Raw genomic sequence first — 14,484 nt, 5'->3', positions numbered from 1 at the left:
AATAATATTTAGTGTTTAGAAAATATTTTATCATCACTGTGGAGTACAATTTGCATTATTCCAATTTTTCATGCCAGCGTGATTTGTATGGCAGCCAATGTGCGCTAATGAGAGAATTTCCCTAATTAATTTCTGTCAGTGTGCTGCCCTAACATGACTTAAAATATACAGCTTATATTAAATGTATTAAAATTGCTTATACTTCCCATTGTATACCAGGGAGTAATCTGCTATTAACAGCAAGTGTTTACAAAAATCTTTAGATGCACATATTCTAATTAAAGTGAACATCCAACATGTTGGGCAAGGATGAGTCATACTTCACGACAGCTCTGCAGGGAAGGGGATCTTAGTTGTATATTCTACTAAAGCAATGACAAACAAGAACAAATTGTTTTCTTTTGTGTGAAATGTATTTTGTGCTGCTTACTGCATGCCTGAAGGATTAGTGAACATGAAAGCATGAAGCCTGGGCATACATACTCCATGGGACAAGCATGGCAGTTGCAATAGAGGGCTGGAGGGAGCTATTGGAAAACTCAGTTGATTAGGCCTTGTTACTAAGAACAAAACCTACTCTATGTGCATTTTTATCACTCAGGAGCAAGGTACCAGCATATGCCACCCTACTAACAATGGTTTCCATTCAGCCAGAGCACCCTCTTGGAAAAGAAAAAACTTTAGTTTTATATTCATTACCTATATCCCTTGGGTATCTTAAAACCACAATTACAACTTGAACTATATAAGGACAGATCATCATGATTTCGTTTTTGAACACAATACGTATTTTCCCAAACCTAAAAGCATCTCCTCTCACCCTAGCAAGGTTTGATACTAAACACATTCACAGGGAAACCTTTTGTCAAAGAGTGCTGAACCTTTTAAACATGGCAGGTTATGATGTACCCTGACAGAATGGACTGTACAATTCCACCCACCACCACCACCACCATGGTACCGTCATGTCACTAGCAGGTGATGATGGGGATGAAGGCCTGGAAAAGGCTGCTGGGAACCTCCAGCAGCCACCACCAAAGCCACTGCCTCCTGCCACACTGCCAGAAGGCCATGTTGAAGAAAAAGTGTGAGGGCAGTGCCCTCTCAAAGAGAGTAGTTGCTTGTAGTCTCATAAAAGAATAAAAAAACACTGTTTTGAAGACAGTGTTTATTGTGAAGGTGTCAGCTTCCGATCTTTGCACCTTTCAACAACTCCAGAAAGTGCAATGCCCAGTGACCTGCCCTTAGCAAGGCACCTTGCCATCTCTGGCTATATTTAAATCACACAACTTTCACTGTGATACTTCCCTAGGAGAAATTTAGTTTGGGTGATACCGCATACACACAAAAAAGCAAATTATGAAAGGGATTAATGCTATCAGAACAATGGCCAGTGTTCTCATTTTGTTCTGAATTTTCACCTTTTCCATGAAGCTGTGGTGTTCTCAGCATACGAGGAACAGAGACAGCAGAAGCTGGTCTTTAGGAAGCAAACTGCATGTGAAATGGCATATGAAGTATGCTAAGACAGATTGGGTAACCTCATTTTTAAATGTGTCTGTAGATGAAAAAATTATTAGTACAAAACCTAATTTCAGTAGGCTCTGGAGTCACATCACATTCAGTGAACAACCCTCTTTGTGATTTTCTGACCCATCACCGTTTCCAACTCCTACATATCCTAAAATACTTGTGAAATGAGGGTCCAGTTACACTTGTTACTAGAAAACTGCAAGGAAAGACACTCCCTACACTAATTGTCTTTCTTTCTCCCACTTCTGTAGCTGATTAGAAATGTGGTAAATCTGTAGTAAATAACTACTGGAAAATGTTGACAAGTTAATTGGGCTCGTAACTGCGAAGGCAATGAGACATTTCTGCAACTGTTTAGATCAGAATTGTCACATGTAAGTCAGTTAAAAAGGTGTCACATTTAATTCTACAAAGAGCACATGGAGATTAAATCAAGTTTCAGGCTCGAATTACAGTGCAGGATGGATAATTACCGTAGCAGAACATGTACTTGGAAACAAAAACCTTTTGTAGAGCACAAACACCTGGAACAGAATTACAGTGAAAATTAATGTTGAGTATCACAGAAAAAAAAAAAAAAAAAAGAGAAAAGGAATATTGAATAAAACCGTTATGCTACTTTTAATTGTGCGAATTCTCAGTGGGGACAGAGAAGGGCAGCTTTGAACAGACTTCCAAAACTTACTGAGGTGATGCTAGTGGTTCACTAAGAATCCATTTGTTCCCCAAAGCCAATGCTGCTTGCATCTTATTTGTTCCACAGTCCCCATATGCCTCATAGGTGGACTCCATGGATGTGCAGTCTGGAAAGCCTGCTTCAGTTAGAAATGTATATAAATCATAGCCACTTATAATGGTTAAAACCCCTATAAAAAGCCTAAGGTGAGCCTTGAGATCTGGGTCAATAGAACGGAAGTCTTTTACGTAACTGCCCTGCACCAAATTTTGCTAATTTTGCGTTCAGGCAAGTACAAATTGGCAATTTGTTCTTGCTACATATACTCTCAGATATTATAAACCTGTACCTGATTTAAACCCTACCAATAGTATATAGTGTGCTAATTAAAATGTGTATGACATTTCAACTCTATCTAGGTAAAATAGACTCAGGCAGGTGATGTGATGAATTACTGAATTTTACAAAATTTCATCTGTTATAAAAGCTTGGTGTCCTTGTTCAGCATACCACTGAATGTTCCTATGAATTGAGGGCACTTTGGGAAAAAGGACATACCTTTGAAAATAAATAACATCTTCACTTTGGAGTCACCTAATCTGTATGAGTTTGTTGGAATGCAGAGTGAGGCTAAAACACAATCTAAGTTATATATCATTACAACAAATGGCTACAAAGAGGTAGGAATTACAATATTATCAGTCCCAAGCACAGAAAAGTCTTTTGTCCCAGTTGCCAAGAATCATAATACTGCCCTCAAGCATCAAGGAATTTTAAAAGAAGTATGGGGTTTTTAGGGTTTATTTGATTTACAATTACTGATACTTTGATGCAGATTTATAATATTTTTTCTACAATCATAAGGTTTAGACATTTCCATTTAAAAAAGACAGAAATAAAACTTTGCATCTACTAGCAGGGCTGGAGGATTTAAAACTTCTTGAGTAAAAAAAAAAAGGTAATATATTTTTTCTCTTTCAGAAAAAAAAAGCTAGGTTAATGTGAAATCCATGCTATCTTAATCAGATATTGAGGACTGGTTTAGAGGAAGGTTTTCTAGCATAAAGTTAGGCATTTTCTTCAGCGTTTGTTTGTTATCATTTTTTGAAAACAGGAAAACAGACAGTAGCTCATATATTTTGCCTATAGATAGAACTACCCAGATACTGAGAAACCATTCCTGCTTCTCCAACATACAGTATACTACTGTTTACAGAGAATAGTTAGAATTTTTCTACTCAGGAAGAGATTGCTTTTTAAAGATGCATGAAATATTCCCATATATCATCTGTATACCACTTTCAATTGCCACTAAATAAAATAATTACATAAATCTGCAGTGTTGTTGTTGTTGTTTGTTAGGAAAAGCCCTCGGTAGATAACCAAAAGGGTTTTTGTTTAAACTAACTGATCTTTATTTCTTTTGAATTATTCCAGAGGAAATTGTGGGGTTTTTTCAACAGTTTATCCTTATTCTGAGTTCTTCCTTTTTTCTTATTTCAGACTTTATATAATCTTAGACATGACCACTGTGATGCTCTAATGTGATCTAAAATAAAGTGATGTAAACGCTTCCTTAATTTCCTATTTCTTTGAAATAGAGAAGAAGATTTGGGGAAAAAAGAACAAACTCACTATTGATCAAAAAATTTCAAGTGAGAGACAATCCTGCATAATCCTTAGAAGATGACCTTCATCTTTAAGACTGAGCTCTACTTCTGGACTGACTGTTTATGGTAAACTTTCAACCATTTGATGCCTCTTCTTTAAACAGTCTTTATGGTATGGAAAACCAACTGTATTCCCCATGAAGATACTTACAAACCGTGGCTTATTAATACAACGAGGTCATCTCTGTATTACAAATAAAAGGAAATGCACACAGTTTTAGTCTAGCAATTATTGAAGGATAGGAAATACCTCTAGAACTACAATTGCCAGGAAAACGACAAGCCTACTCAAAATAGCACCTATTCCATAAGAGATGTTCACAGTAGCTCTAGCATGAATCCTGTCCTGCTCATTCTGTGGAGGAAAAACACCCTGGGGGCTGTAGAAGTCATTTTGTTTTCGCACCCTGCAGACGGTTTGGAGACCTGCTGTATCTTTAAAGTACACTGATGTTATCATGTCAAGCTGTGACTGAAACATTTTCTATTAAGGCTGGAGCTAACACTATGATATAATAGATATTTTCCATTTCTAGCTTCTGTATGTGACCCTGTAGGCTGGAACTTTGCAACAAGGGCACTAAAATGGCAAATAGGATTTGAGGAATGTGTAGCTACAGTGCACTGTAAGTCCTGCAAGCCAGTCAGTTCTTTTTTTAATGTATAATTAAATTGTGGAACTCATTGCCTTGAGATGTTATGGAGGTCAAAAATATAAGTAGATTAAAAAAGAAGTAAAAAACCACCCCAAAAAGCAATGCTGAAGTACAAGTTAATGTGTAGTTGTTAAACACAGCATCTGGGATGTAACACCTAGGAAGAACAAGTGATTTAGGAAGTCCATAAGTCACTCACGGCTGGAAAGCAGAGTACATGTAATTTGGTACATGTTTTTTACACTGTAAGCACCTACTGATCACCCTTAGAAAGAATACACTGGGCTAAAATGTGCCAGTGTGAGTGCCATGCTAAAGCTCTGTGGTAGCTTTGTGAGTGACTCGCCAGAATGAGATATTCATTAGTCAAGGTGTCAAATACCCACTCACCAGCATTTCAGCACTTGCAAGGCCCAGCAGTGTGGTACAGAGCCATCCAAACAGGCCAAGAAGAAAGAGGCATCAAGGCAGCATGAAAGCAAGCACAAGTCTGTATTGTCCATTGATTTTTCCTTCCATCAGGCATTTCCCAGTGCACCACAGGAAAACATCTGAGAATGCATAAATCGGGAAACAAAGTGTTTTCAACTTGTCCAGAAATGTTACAAGCCTGATACTTCAAAGGTCCTCACTGTATGGAGACTATAATTCAGACTGCAGCAGAAATAACTGGTTGCATAGATACAGCCACTGAGCTGTGTCAGTCACCAAAGAAATGGCAGAAGCTGTTGTTTTTGCTTCCTGAGCTCATTTGCCTCTAGAGCTCAGTTGTGGAATGGCCTTTGTGGGCACTCCTAATCTGCTTCTGCACAAAGTCAGCTGGCGCCATTTAACCTATTGTTTAACATATCTGGAGCTAATCTTGGCTGACCTTTTGCTGAAGAAAATAAGAAACACTTGTATGAGCATTTCTACCAGCTCAGCTCTGATGACAGTGCCCTCCAGCAGAAAAGCAGTCATGTCTAAAACTTCCACAGATGCTTTCACAAAAGTTATTTAACATAACTCCACAGCTCAGTAACAGCTCACTGCCTGCACAGGCAAGGTGCAGCAGAGCAGAATGTGGTTGTTCTCCTTTTAATCCCTAGAACAGAGCTGTAGCTATGTCTCCACATAGACAGTAGGATGCCCAGACTGGGGAATTCAGACTTTTTTCTTTTTTCTTTGTTCTGCACAAGAAATAAAGACTCCAGGCTGTGTTACAGTCTTCTGATTAAATTGGCAGAGCTGGAAATCACAGATGTCATCTTGTACTGAAAAGAGTTCATCCCACCATGATTTCTGTTGAAAAACTGTTCCAGAACCTGATTCTTCTGATGATTAGAAACGTTCTGAATTTCAACTCTAAATTTATTCATGTCTTTTCTCCCTTCTTGGTGATTGCCATCTCACTGCCTGTGTATTTAGAGGCATCAATCATAACATTAGAAAGGACTTTATATAGAGCAATCAGGAGAAACATGCTTCAGTAAACATGATCTGAAATTGAAAAAAAGGGTGGCTTTATCAAATTTTTCATTTAAAGCACAACTTTGCTGTAACCACCTCCTCCCTGAATTTAAAAAAAAAAACAAAACAGATCTTCCATTTGAAGGCAAAATGGAAAGGGGATGCTCATCATTAGCAAAAGATTCACTCTTCAAACATGTCTCCTTTTAATAACAGAGTTGCTCTAAAAGGACATAGAGATTTCACATTAACAACCCTTTCCTCCCCAGTAATCAGCATTCATAAGAATAGAATGGTGTGAAATTCTTCATTTTTAAATGGACATTTTACTTATTCTTTGGATATTTTACAACATTCCCCCCTAAAAATACCCAACGGGTAGCGCCGTCTTTAATTTGCTATAAAATGAATTTAAAATATCTGGATTTTTAAAATACAAAACTAAACCAGCAAAGAACCTTATAAAAGAATAGCCTGCTGTCTGTTTCTGCAATTGCCTTTACAGGTGTCATACATTGCTGTTTCATGTGGATATTGAATAGGTAAGAACTAATGTGCTAAGCAAAATGTAATATGCAAAATGTCTGATTGCTAGATAGCCATTATGCCTCTATGTAAAATGGATATGAACAAATTTCTTTCCTCACCCAGTACCTGTTTGTTTGAGTGCAAGGCCTTCAAGTCAAAGAGTGCATCATATACAGGATGTCTGCACACATACACACACAAACAGCTCAAAGTCATGAAGTCTCTGATAAAAACCTTTAATTGTTCACTTTTGGTATTTGGGCACTGAAAACTTAAAAATTAAGAAAAAAACCAAAAACCTATGAAAATTTCAGTGATGTTTAAGGAGCACTCATTCCCCTCCTTCTTCTGCACTGAGCATGGAGATCACCAACCACAGAAGAAGCAGCTGGCTTTTCTATCATAGGACTCAGGTACTGATCCAAAAATAATTCCAATTTGCTCTCTCTGCTGTCTTCCTAGCTAAGATCTACAGTGTTTTCACCTTGTCTGCCTTATACTAAAGACACATTTGAGCTTATTTAAACTAGAATTCCACTTCAAGTTTAGCTGTTCCTTTGGAAGACCTACAGCACTGGGACCAATAGACATATTCATGGATGATATGAAAAACGGTAAAAAGTAATCATTTATGGGATTCAGAATGAAATTCTGGTAAACATTGCTTCTAAAATTTAACAACAGTATTTAATTAGCTTTCTCTGAAGCACACAAATTGTCACAAAGCACTTCAAGATCTAATGACCAGATACAGCTCAGAAACGTTAAAGTTCTTGAGATTGAAATTCGCTGAAATCCCTGCGTGGGTTTGTCAAACAAGAGGCAAAACCCAGTGTTTAGCATAATCTGAAATGGTAGTGAGAAAGCATCATTTTGCCTTAACTCTAATGCAACTCTATTGTATCCACATTTTGAATGCTCTACAGTTTTGGTCTTAGTATCTGGAACAGGACCTGATAAAAGTTAGGGAAGATACATAGCAAACAATTGCAATTATTAAAGGGATTAAAGGTAGCGGCCGTCTTATGAGATCAGACTAAAAAATTATCAACTGGGAGAGCGCTGTGGCAAGACTTGTTTATGAAATCACAGAGGTGGCTAAAAAGATGAATACAGAACCATTTTTCACCACATTACAATTTTGGCTCATTTGGTGGAATTAAATTAAAACAGATAAAAATAACACATTACTTTAAACAGTGGCTAGTGTATTTTTAGACTTGCTGTTGAAAGAGGTTGTGGCAGCAGATCCCAACAGTAGGTTCAGACAAGAATTGGATAAGTTCACATACAAAAAATCCAAAAAATGGATAGTGAAAGGACTAAGCAACGATTTATCTTCATAAGAGCCATGGAAGCTAGGGGAGTACAAAGAACATGGTTTGAAGAAGGTGGCCAAGCTTGCGTGCACTCTATGAATAGTTTCTCCTACTGCTGCTGTTTCTATTTGTTTTTCTGTTTAGGTATGTATTAGCAAAACCTTGAAGGCCCCCTAGGGAGGGAGAGGGCTATAGGTAATGAAAACAAGGAGAAAAAATTGAACAGCAATGAACAACAAATGATAGAAAGGGAAGAGTTACAAGACTGGAAATACACAGATAGGGAACTGGAGGAGGGCATGAAGCAGAGAAGCCCTGACATCACCTGTCGCTTCTCGAAGGTTAACCAAGGAGCAGGTGGATGCTGCCCAATGATGCTCTGCCTGGAGGTGTGGAAGGATGACGGAATGAAAGGACAGAGGTCCCACTGTCACCAGGATGCCCCCATCAAGCTTACTTCTTTTGGTGATGTTAACAACCAACATGGGCAGGGCCTGGAAGCCGTTGATGAGGAGACCCTGCAACTGGAAAGGGTCTTGGTTAGGGAGCGTATAAATAAAAAGTTCAGAGGAAAGAGCGCAGCTAGAAGTTCAATGAGCATTTCTGGAGGAGAGATGGCAGCCTCCTCATTTGATGTACACACAAAATACCTGATGTGCACCAGGGTCTCTTACCCCTGTCTGAGACAAAAAAAAGACCCACAGTCCAACCCAGTGGGGCATTTCCCATGTTCATGTATGTTCTTAGACATCTTCATACTCTCTGAGGAGTGTGAATTGTAAAGGCCTCCATAGGTGAAAGTCACTGTTAAGTTACTAGTGCTGTTCTAAAAATAGTAAGGAATATTTAGGACAAAGAGTACTTAAAAAGAATTCGAAAACTTACCTAATCTCAGGTGTAGTTACAATAGGGTAGTAACCTTTTTAAAGAGAGAACTGAAAATTATGTGCAACACCACAATAAATGTTTTATATTCTTATTAAATTGACTGAACAGAAAATTTTGTTTTAAACTCATTATTTCATGTTCATTCTTTGCTGAAGTTAATTGTTCATTCATAGAAGGGGATTCCAACACAGATATTTCTCAGTGGTAAATGGTTTACCTTACTTAAGGTAATGCTCTCTTTTAATGATAAATGAGTTTTTCACCATTGTTTTTATTTAATTGGAGGATCTGTGAAGCATTTGTCATTAGCAGTTCAGAAACCTGTATTATTATAGGGACTCTGTAATTTTCTAATAAATACCATCTATGTTGTCCATCTTGATTTACAGCATCTATTAAAAGCCAAATTTGCTGATTAATGAATGGCTACAGTTCTAACATGATGCACAGAATTAGATTTTGCCTTACCAAATTTGTGACATCACAAAAGAAAGGTGCTTGTGGCAGAAGTCCTGTTGTGTTATCCTCTTCTTAGAGAGTGTAGTTGCACAAAACACTGGACACATTCAGATGATGCACTGTAGATAATTTCCTGCATTAAGACATTGAAAAGCTAGTTTCACTAGACTATAATGTAAGGATCCCAAAGCATTTGCTGAAAAATAAAGACTTCATTTTAATTTTAATTCCTATGTTATCAGTAAAAATAATTTTAAAAACAAAGATACCAATATGTACCACAAAGATTCTACTGAAAATTGTATCAAGTAACTGACGCAGATATAAACGGAAGCTGAATGTGACAGAATAGCAAAATTCCAGAACCAGGCACAGCTGGGATTGGGATGGGGGCAAGACTATACTTCTTTTATTACCGTCTCTGCATGGAAGCACAAGAAACATTAAACTGGGAGGAGGGAAGGGCAGAGAGTGGGGGAAGAAGTTTATTGTTCCTCTCTAGGAAACCTATGCATCAAGATTTTTTTGCCCCCGGTTCCTGGATTACAGAACAAAATGAAACAAATGTCATATTAAAAAGAGTGTATCAATTTCAGTAATACTGGACATAGCCTCCCTGCCAAGATCAGAAATACAAGGAAATGTCCACCATGTTAACTGCAAGGTGAGGTTGGTTGGTTCTATTACGTGAGAGTCCAAATGAAGAGAAGTGTTAGAAGTCTCCTCCATTTTTTAAAACTGGGACATGGGATGAAGACACATGGTTCTCAGAACTGAGCTTTAGGAGCAAAATATCGCATTGGAGACTACTCTGTGCCATGTCCTCCACTTCCACAAGCTTCCTAAATTATTATAATTCCTGAAGACTCAGACACTTCAGGGCCTTATAGACTGGAAACTGAATGCTGAATTTTCCCAAAACATTTTTTTCGTATTGATGTGAATGGTGCAGAGATGCAGTAGAGCTCATGTATCTTGCTTCAAAGGCAAACAGTAGCAACTGAAGCAGCAAATGGCCTTTGAGAGGCAGGTGAATTTATGAGGTTTGTTGACCATCTTTTCATCTTTGCTATGAGAAATAAAAGACATATTACTTCAATAGCAGTCAGATGGCCAAAAGAGGATAAGAGAGACTGAATGCATGCCAATACCTGAAATTATATATTAAATTATCTCATATCTGCTTGGCAATGGCACAAATTTTGCTGACATGATTTCTCTTTCTCTCTTACCCTCAGAATGAAAACAGGATAGAAAACAAAGAACTGAAGCTGTGAGGAAATGACTAGTTGATATTTGCTGCACTGCAAACATGGCTCTATAGGATTTTATTTTTCTAGAGAAAGGTGTGAAATAATTTTCATGCTACATTTCAAACTCAGCTCCAATTCACCAGCCTTCTGTACCAATTCTCAGATCAGTGTCATAAATTTCCGTTTCAAAATAGCAGCCTGTTTTTTCACTCTGGTCCTTAACTCACCCAGTCTTTCTTACCTCACGCTAGTTACTGTGGTAAACAGAGCAAAAGACTTGTGTAACTTCAAGCACATGAATAAATGCATCAAGGTCAGATCTTGATACTATTCCTTCATTGTTACACTATGCTGTGGTTTTTCATATCTTCAAATTCACTCTATTACAAAGAAAAAGCAAGCAAAAGAGATGATAAGGGTGTTTTTTTATGTTGGATATACCAGAAACTACATTTTGAAATCTTACTTTTCTCCAAGGCACAGAGTTCAGAGCCAGCCTTGAAACTCAAGACTCTATTGGGATTGTATACAACTAACCGCTTAATAAAATAAGTGCAAATATAAAATCTTTCAACATCTGACATTTGTTCTGTTCATCTGCATATTTTCTTGCTAATGTTAGGAAAAAAAATTCCCAAAACCCTAACTGCATCATTTTATCATCTGTGTTTAATGATTTTAAAAAGCAGACTCTTCATTTTTCTTCCATTTCAAGTCTGCCCCAACATTACTCTTTGGCCTCTTTAAGAGAAAGAGCAGTCATGTTATGTCCTGATTTCCCTTCAAATGAGACTAATGGTTTTACAAAACGGTCTGACCATTTGCTCCGAGTTTTTACACACTATATCAAAAACCATCACTGAACAGAATTAAATATAATAAATATGAATAGAATAATTAGGAAGAGTGTAAGTAATGCCAAAATGTTCATGTAGGATGCTTTCAGTTGAGGACTGTTTCAGGAATTCTGACAGTTCCACACAAAGCGAATTAACATAAGCATTATGTTACTTTTATCATCATAATAATAACAATTTAATGTAATCAGTGCAGTGATGAAGTGATGAGTCATTGCTCTAGGATGATGACCAAAGAATCTGGAAAAGGCTAACAAGTACAGTAGTCAGTGATGATTCCCTGCCTTTACTATTACTTCAGGAACTAATGAGACCAGTAATGAGAATAGTAGACAGAAAGAGACATTCCACCTTCAAGGCCTTGTTTGCACTGAGGCATTACTTAGATCAGTTCTACTTTACCAGACTTAGCACGGTTTAGAGCAGTAAGACATACCAGCAATCAGCAAGTTGTTGTCCAAGGCTCTCCCTGGTAAATGAAACAGAAAAGGCCAGTGCTTCATTCAGCACTGCTGTTCCACAACACAACAGACAGAGGTGCATACTTTTCTGCTACTGCAAGAGAGAGGGGAATTCTGGGAAAAAAAAAGAGAAAAAGAAAATCACAGTTTATGGCTAATTAAATTCAGTCTCCCTGTGAAATCTACTTCTGGGGTGAGGTAATTCAGAAGATCCTCATTTGCACAAAAGAATTTACTCCTAACTTCTTCCTGTTTTTCCCTGTTTCTTTGGGTCTGAATGACTAAGCTTTTCTACAGTCTTTTCTCAAGAAAATCTTTTTTTTTCCATCCAAGGAACAGCTGGAATAACTAGCCCTTTGTATTTTAAGTTATTCATTAAGGTTAAATGGCTTTATCTTCAAGCTTGTCCTGGGTAACTATTATAAGGTTAACCTTTCCATAGCAGTGAATCCAGATAAGACTCTCAGTTTTTTCTGAACCTGGCCAGACACAAACACACATGACTATGCCCTTGCTATGGTTCATAGCTGTTGCCTCAACATCTATTTTGATTTCCCAAAGCAGCACTGAACATCAAGGAGAAAAAGGTCACAAACCCTGAAAGGCAGAAGGACAGAGAGAACCTCATCATTTGTTTCTTTTTTATTGGTAAAACAGATAGTAATCTTCAATAGTGTCCAGATACAACTAGATTATTGTGAGTCATATAGGGGTAACAAAAACCTAGCAAACCCACACAAACCAAAATCCCAACCAGTCAGCTCCCTACACAGTCCTGCTTGGCAGAGTCTTCACCCCAGTCACATATCCCCACAGATCATCAACCCCAAATCTCTCACAAATCTGGGTGCTCCTTGGCAACTTCACCTAGAAAGCAGATTCTTTTCTGCTTTAGTTTCTCTTTTCAAATTAGACTCTTCAAATGCTTTCCTAAAGCTCCTTCCAAAAACAAAGGAAGAGGAGTGTGAAGCTCATACCTAAACCAAGGGACATTTACACAAATCCATTGGGTACAATTAGGCAGACTGAGAATTAAACAACTTCTTGTATCCACTGCTTTATGTAGTTGCTTGCTTTGGCAGTAAGAACCAAACATTGTTAGGTTTAATTACTCAAACAAACCACAACAGGATCATTTTAAAACACATTGTTGCCTCTTCCACAAGATGGAGTGCAGTGATAATATCTGAGAATTTTCAAATTGAATCAATATATCATGCCTCCCCTATGCTAGAAAAAGCCTTGAAAAACTTTATCCAACCACAGCAAAACAAATCAGAAGCTCCAGTGGAGCAGGTTCTCACTGGTTAGTTATGCCTGTTTCAGACGGGAGGAGTTCAGAGTGCATCCCACAAAACAAATAAGGTCCACAGGTTCTTTTCCTTATGCATTCCAAACGAGCAGCAGAACTTAACAGCAATTTTTCTCTGATGGGAAATTACAACCAAAAAAGTGCTCACACCCACTTGTTACACAAGATGTAGGAATAAAGAAATAATTTTACTCAGTAAAGAATTTTTTAAAGTTGTCATAAAGAATTGCTTTTTCTCTGTATTAGCTTTGCAGTTCTCAGCCTTGTGGCTGCCGAACTCAATCAAGACCTGAACTTCTCAAAAATCAAAGCAATATCAGTGCTTTGATTGGATGTAGCTGCTAGCATTCTGCTGGCATCCCATCCGCTGCATGCTTAAGAGATCCATTTGGGAGAATGAGAAGCTTCCTCATTCTCTTCTTTCATGGTCTGAGCTCACTGTGAGCAGTTGTGATCTGATGTAGAGACTTGTTAGCTGGCAATCAGGTAAATGCACTTGGAATAGAAAAAGGGTTTCTGAAAGACATTGTTTTAGACATCAAGTTTTGTAATACAATACAGAGTTTTCGTATCAGTTTACATCCTTGTATTTGTTATGATATAGTGAGTCTTGTCAATAATACATAATTACTGAAAGAACTACTGAAAACCACAAAAAGCTACCCGGAACCATGTAGACTTTGGCTTGAAACTACAATTTACGGCCTTGCACTTCTCAGCATCAGCAGTCACCCTATCCCAGTTCGGAAGCGATAGGGCTCCCAATGCCACATACTATGCGACCTTAACGTTGCTAACTATATCCTATCTGGCAAACCTTCCCCCTTACCAAGTTAGCTGTGACATAAAGGCTTGTGAAGGCTAGTCCTTAAAAATCATGTAGCACAACTCTCTGTGATAAAGCAACTCTTAGAGATATACTAATTTTCCCTTTATGTACACAAGGACTGCAGTACCACCAAGTACATACCATATTTATGTCCCTGCCCGGCAGGAAGCTTGGAGCTCCTCTGCATTTGTTAATCCTGCTTTTCAGCATCTTTTACCTCGGTTTTTAAAGACACGCCTCCAACTTTACAGGAACAGCGTGCTGGCGCTGGGCGGCGAGAATTGGAAGGGGTGGCCTTGCGGAGCGGCTCGGCCCAGCCCGAGCTGCCCGCTGGTGCGGAGCGGAGGGTCGGCGGGGCCGCTCCACCGGGAGCGCCCACGGGCACCGGGGGCGGTGGGACCCGCTCGGCCCGAGCGTGCGCGCGCCCCCGGGAGGCGGAGCCGCGGCGCGGGCGGGGCTCGGCGGCGCTGCGGCGGCGGGACGCGCGGTGCGGGGAGCGCTGCCGGCGCCGGGCAGGGACGGACGGAGGCAGGCAGGCAGGGAGGGGAGAGAGGCGCTGTCTCGCCTGCCTGCTCCTCAGTCCGGCGTTTCCGC

General features: G+C 38.9%; 1 long non-coding RNA gene across 1 annotated transcript; it reads right to left on the bottom strand.

The window, feature by feature from the left end:
- Positions 1–5,809: 5,809 nt before the first annotated feature.
- On the bottom strand, positions 5,810–14,260 carry LOC113943025. Its single transcript, XR_003526162.1, has 5 exons — positions 14,108–14,260; positions 11,725–11,863; positions 10,673–10,811; positions 9,188–9,311; positions 5,810–8,355 (listed from the first exon to the last, which is right to left on the bottom strand). It is a non-coding gene; the product is annotated as an uncharacterized LOC113943025 (long non-coding RNA).
- Positions 14,261–14,484: the final 224 nt, after the last annotated feature.

Source organism: Corapipo altera, unplaced genomic scaffold (assembly GCF_003945725.1).
Source record: "Corapipo altera isolate COAL_440 unplaced genomic scaffold, ASM394572v1 2b, whole genome shotgun sequence".
Classification (NCBI taxonomy): domain Eukaryota; kingdom Metazoa; phylum Chordata; class Aves; order Passeriformes; family Pipridae; genus Corapipo; species Corapipo altera.
Note: the sequence above shows the minus strand (reverse complement) of the source record. Positions and strands in the feature narration are given on the sequence as shown.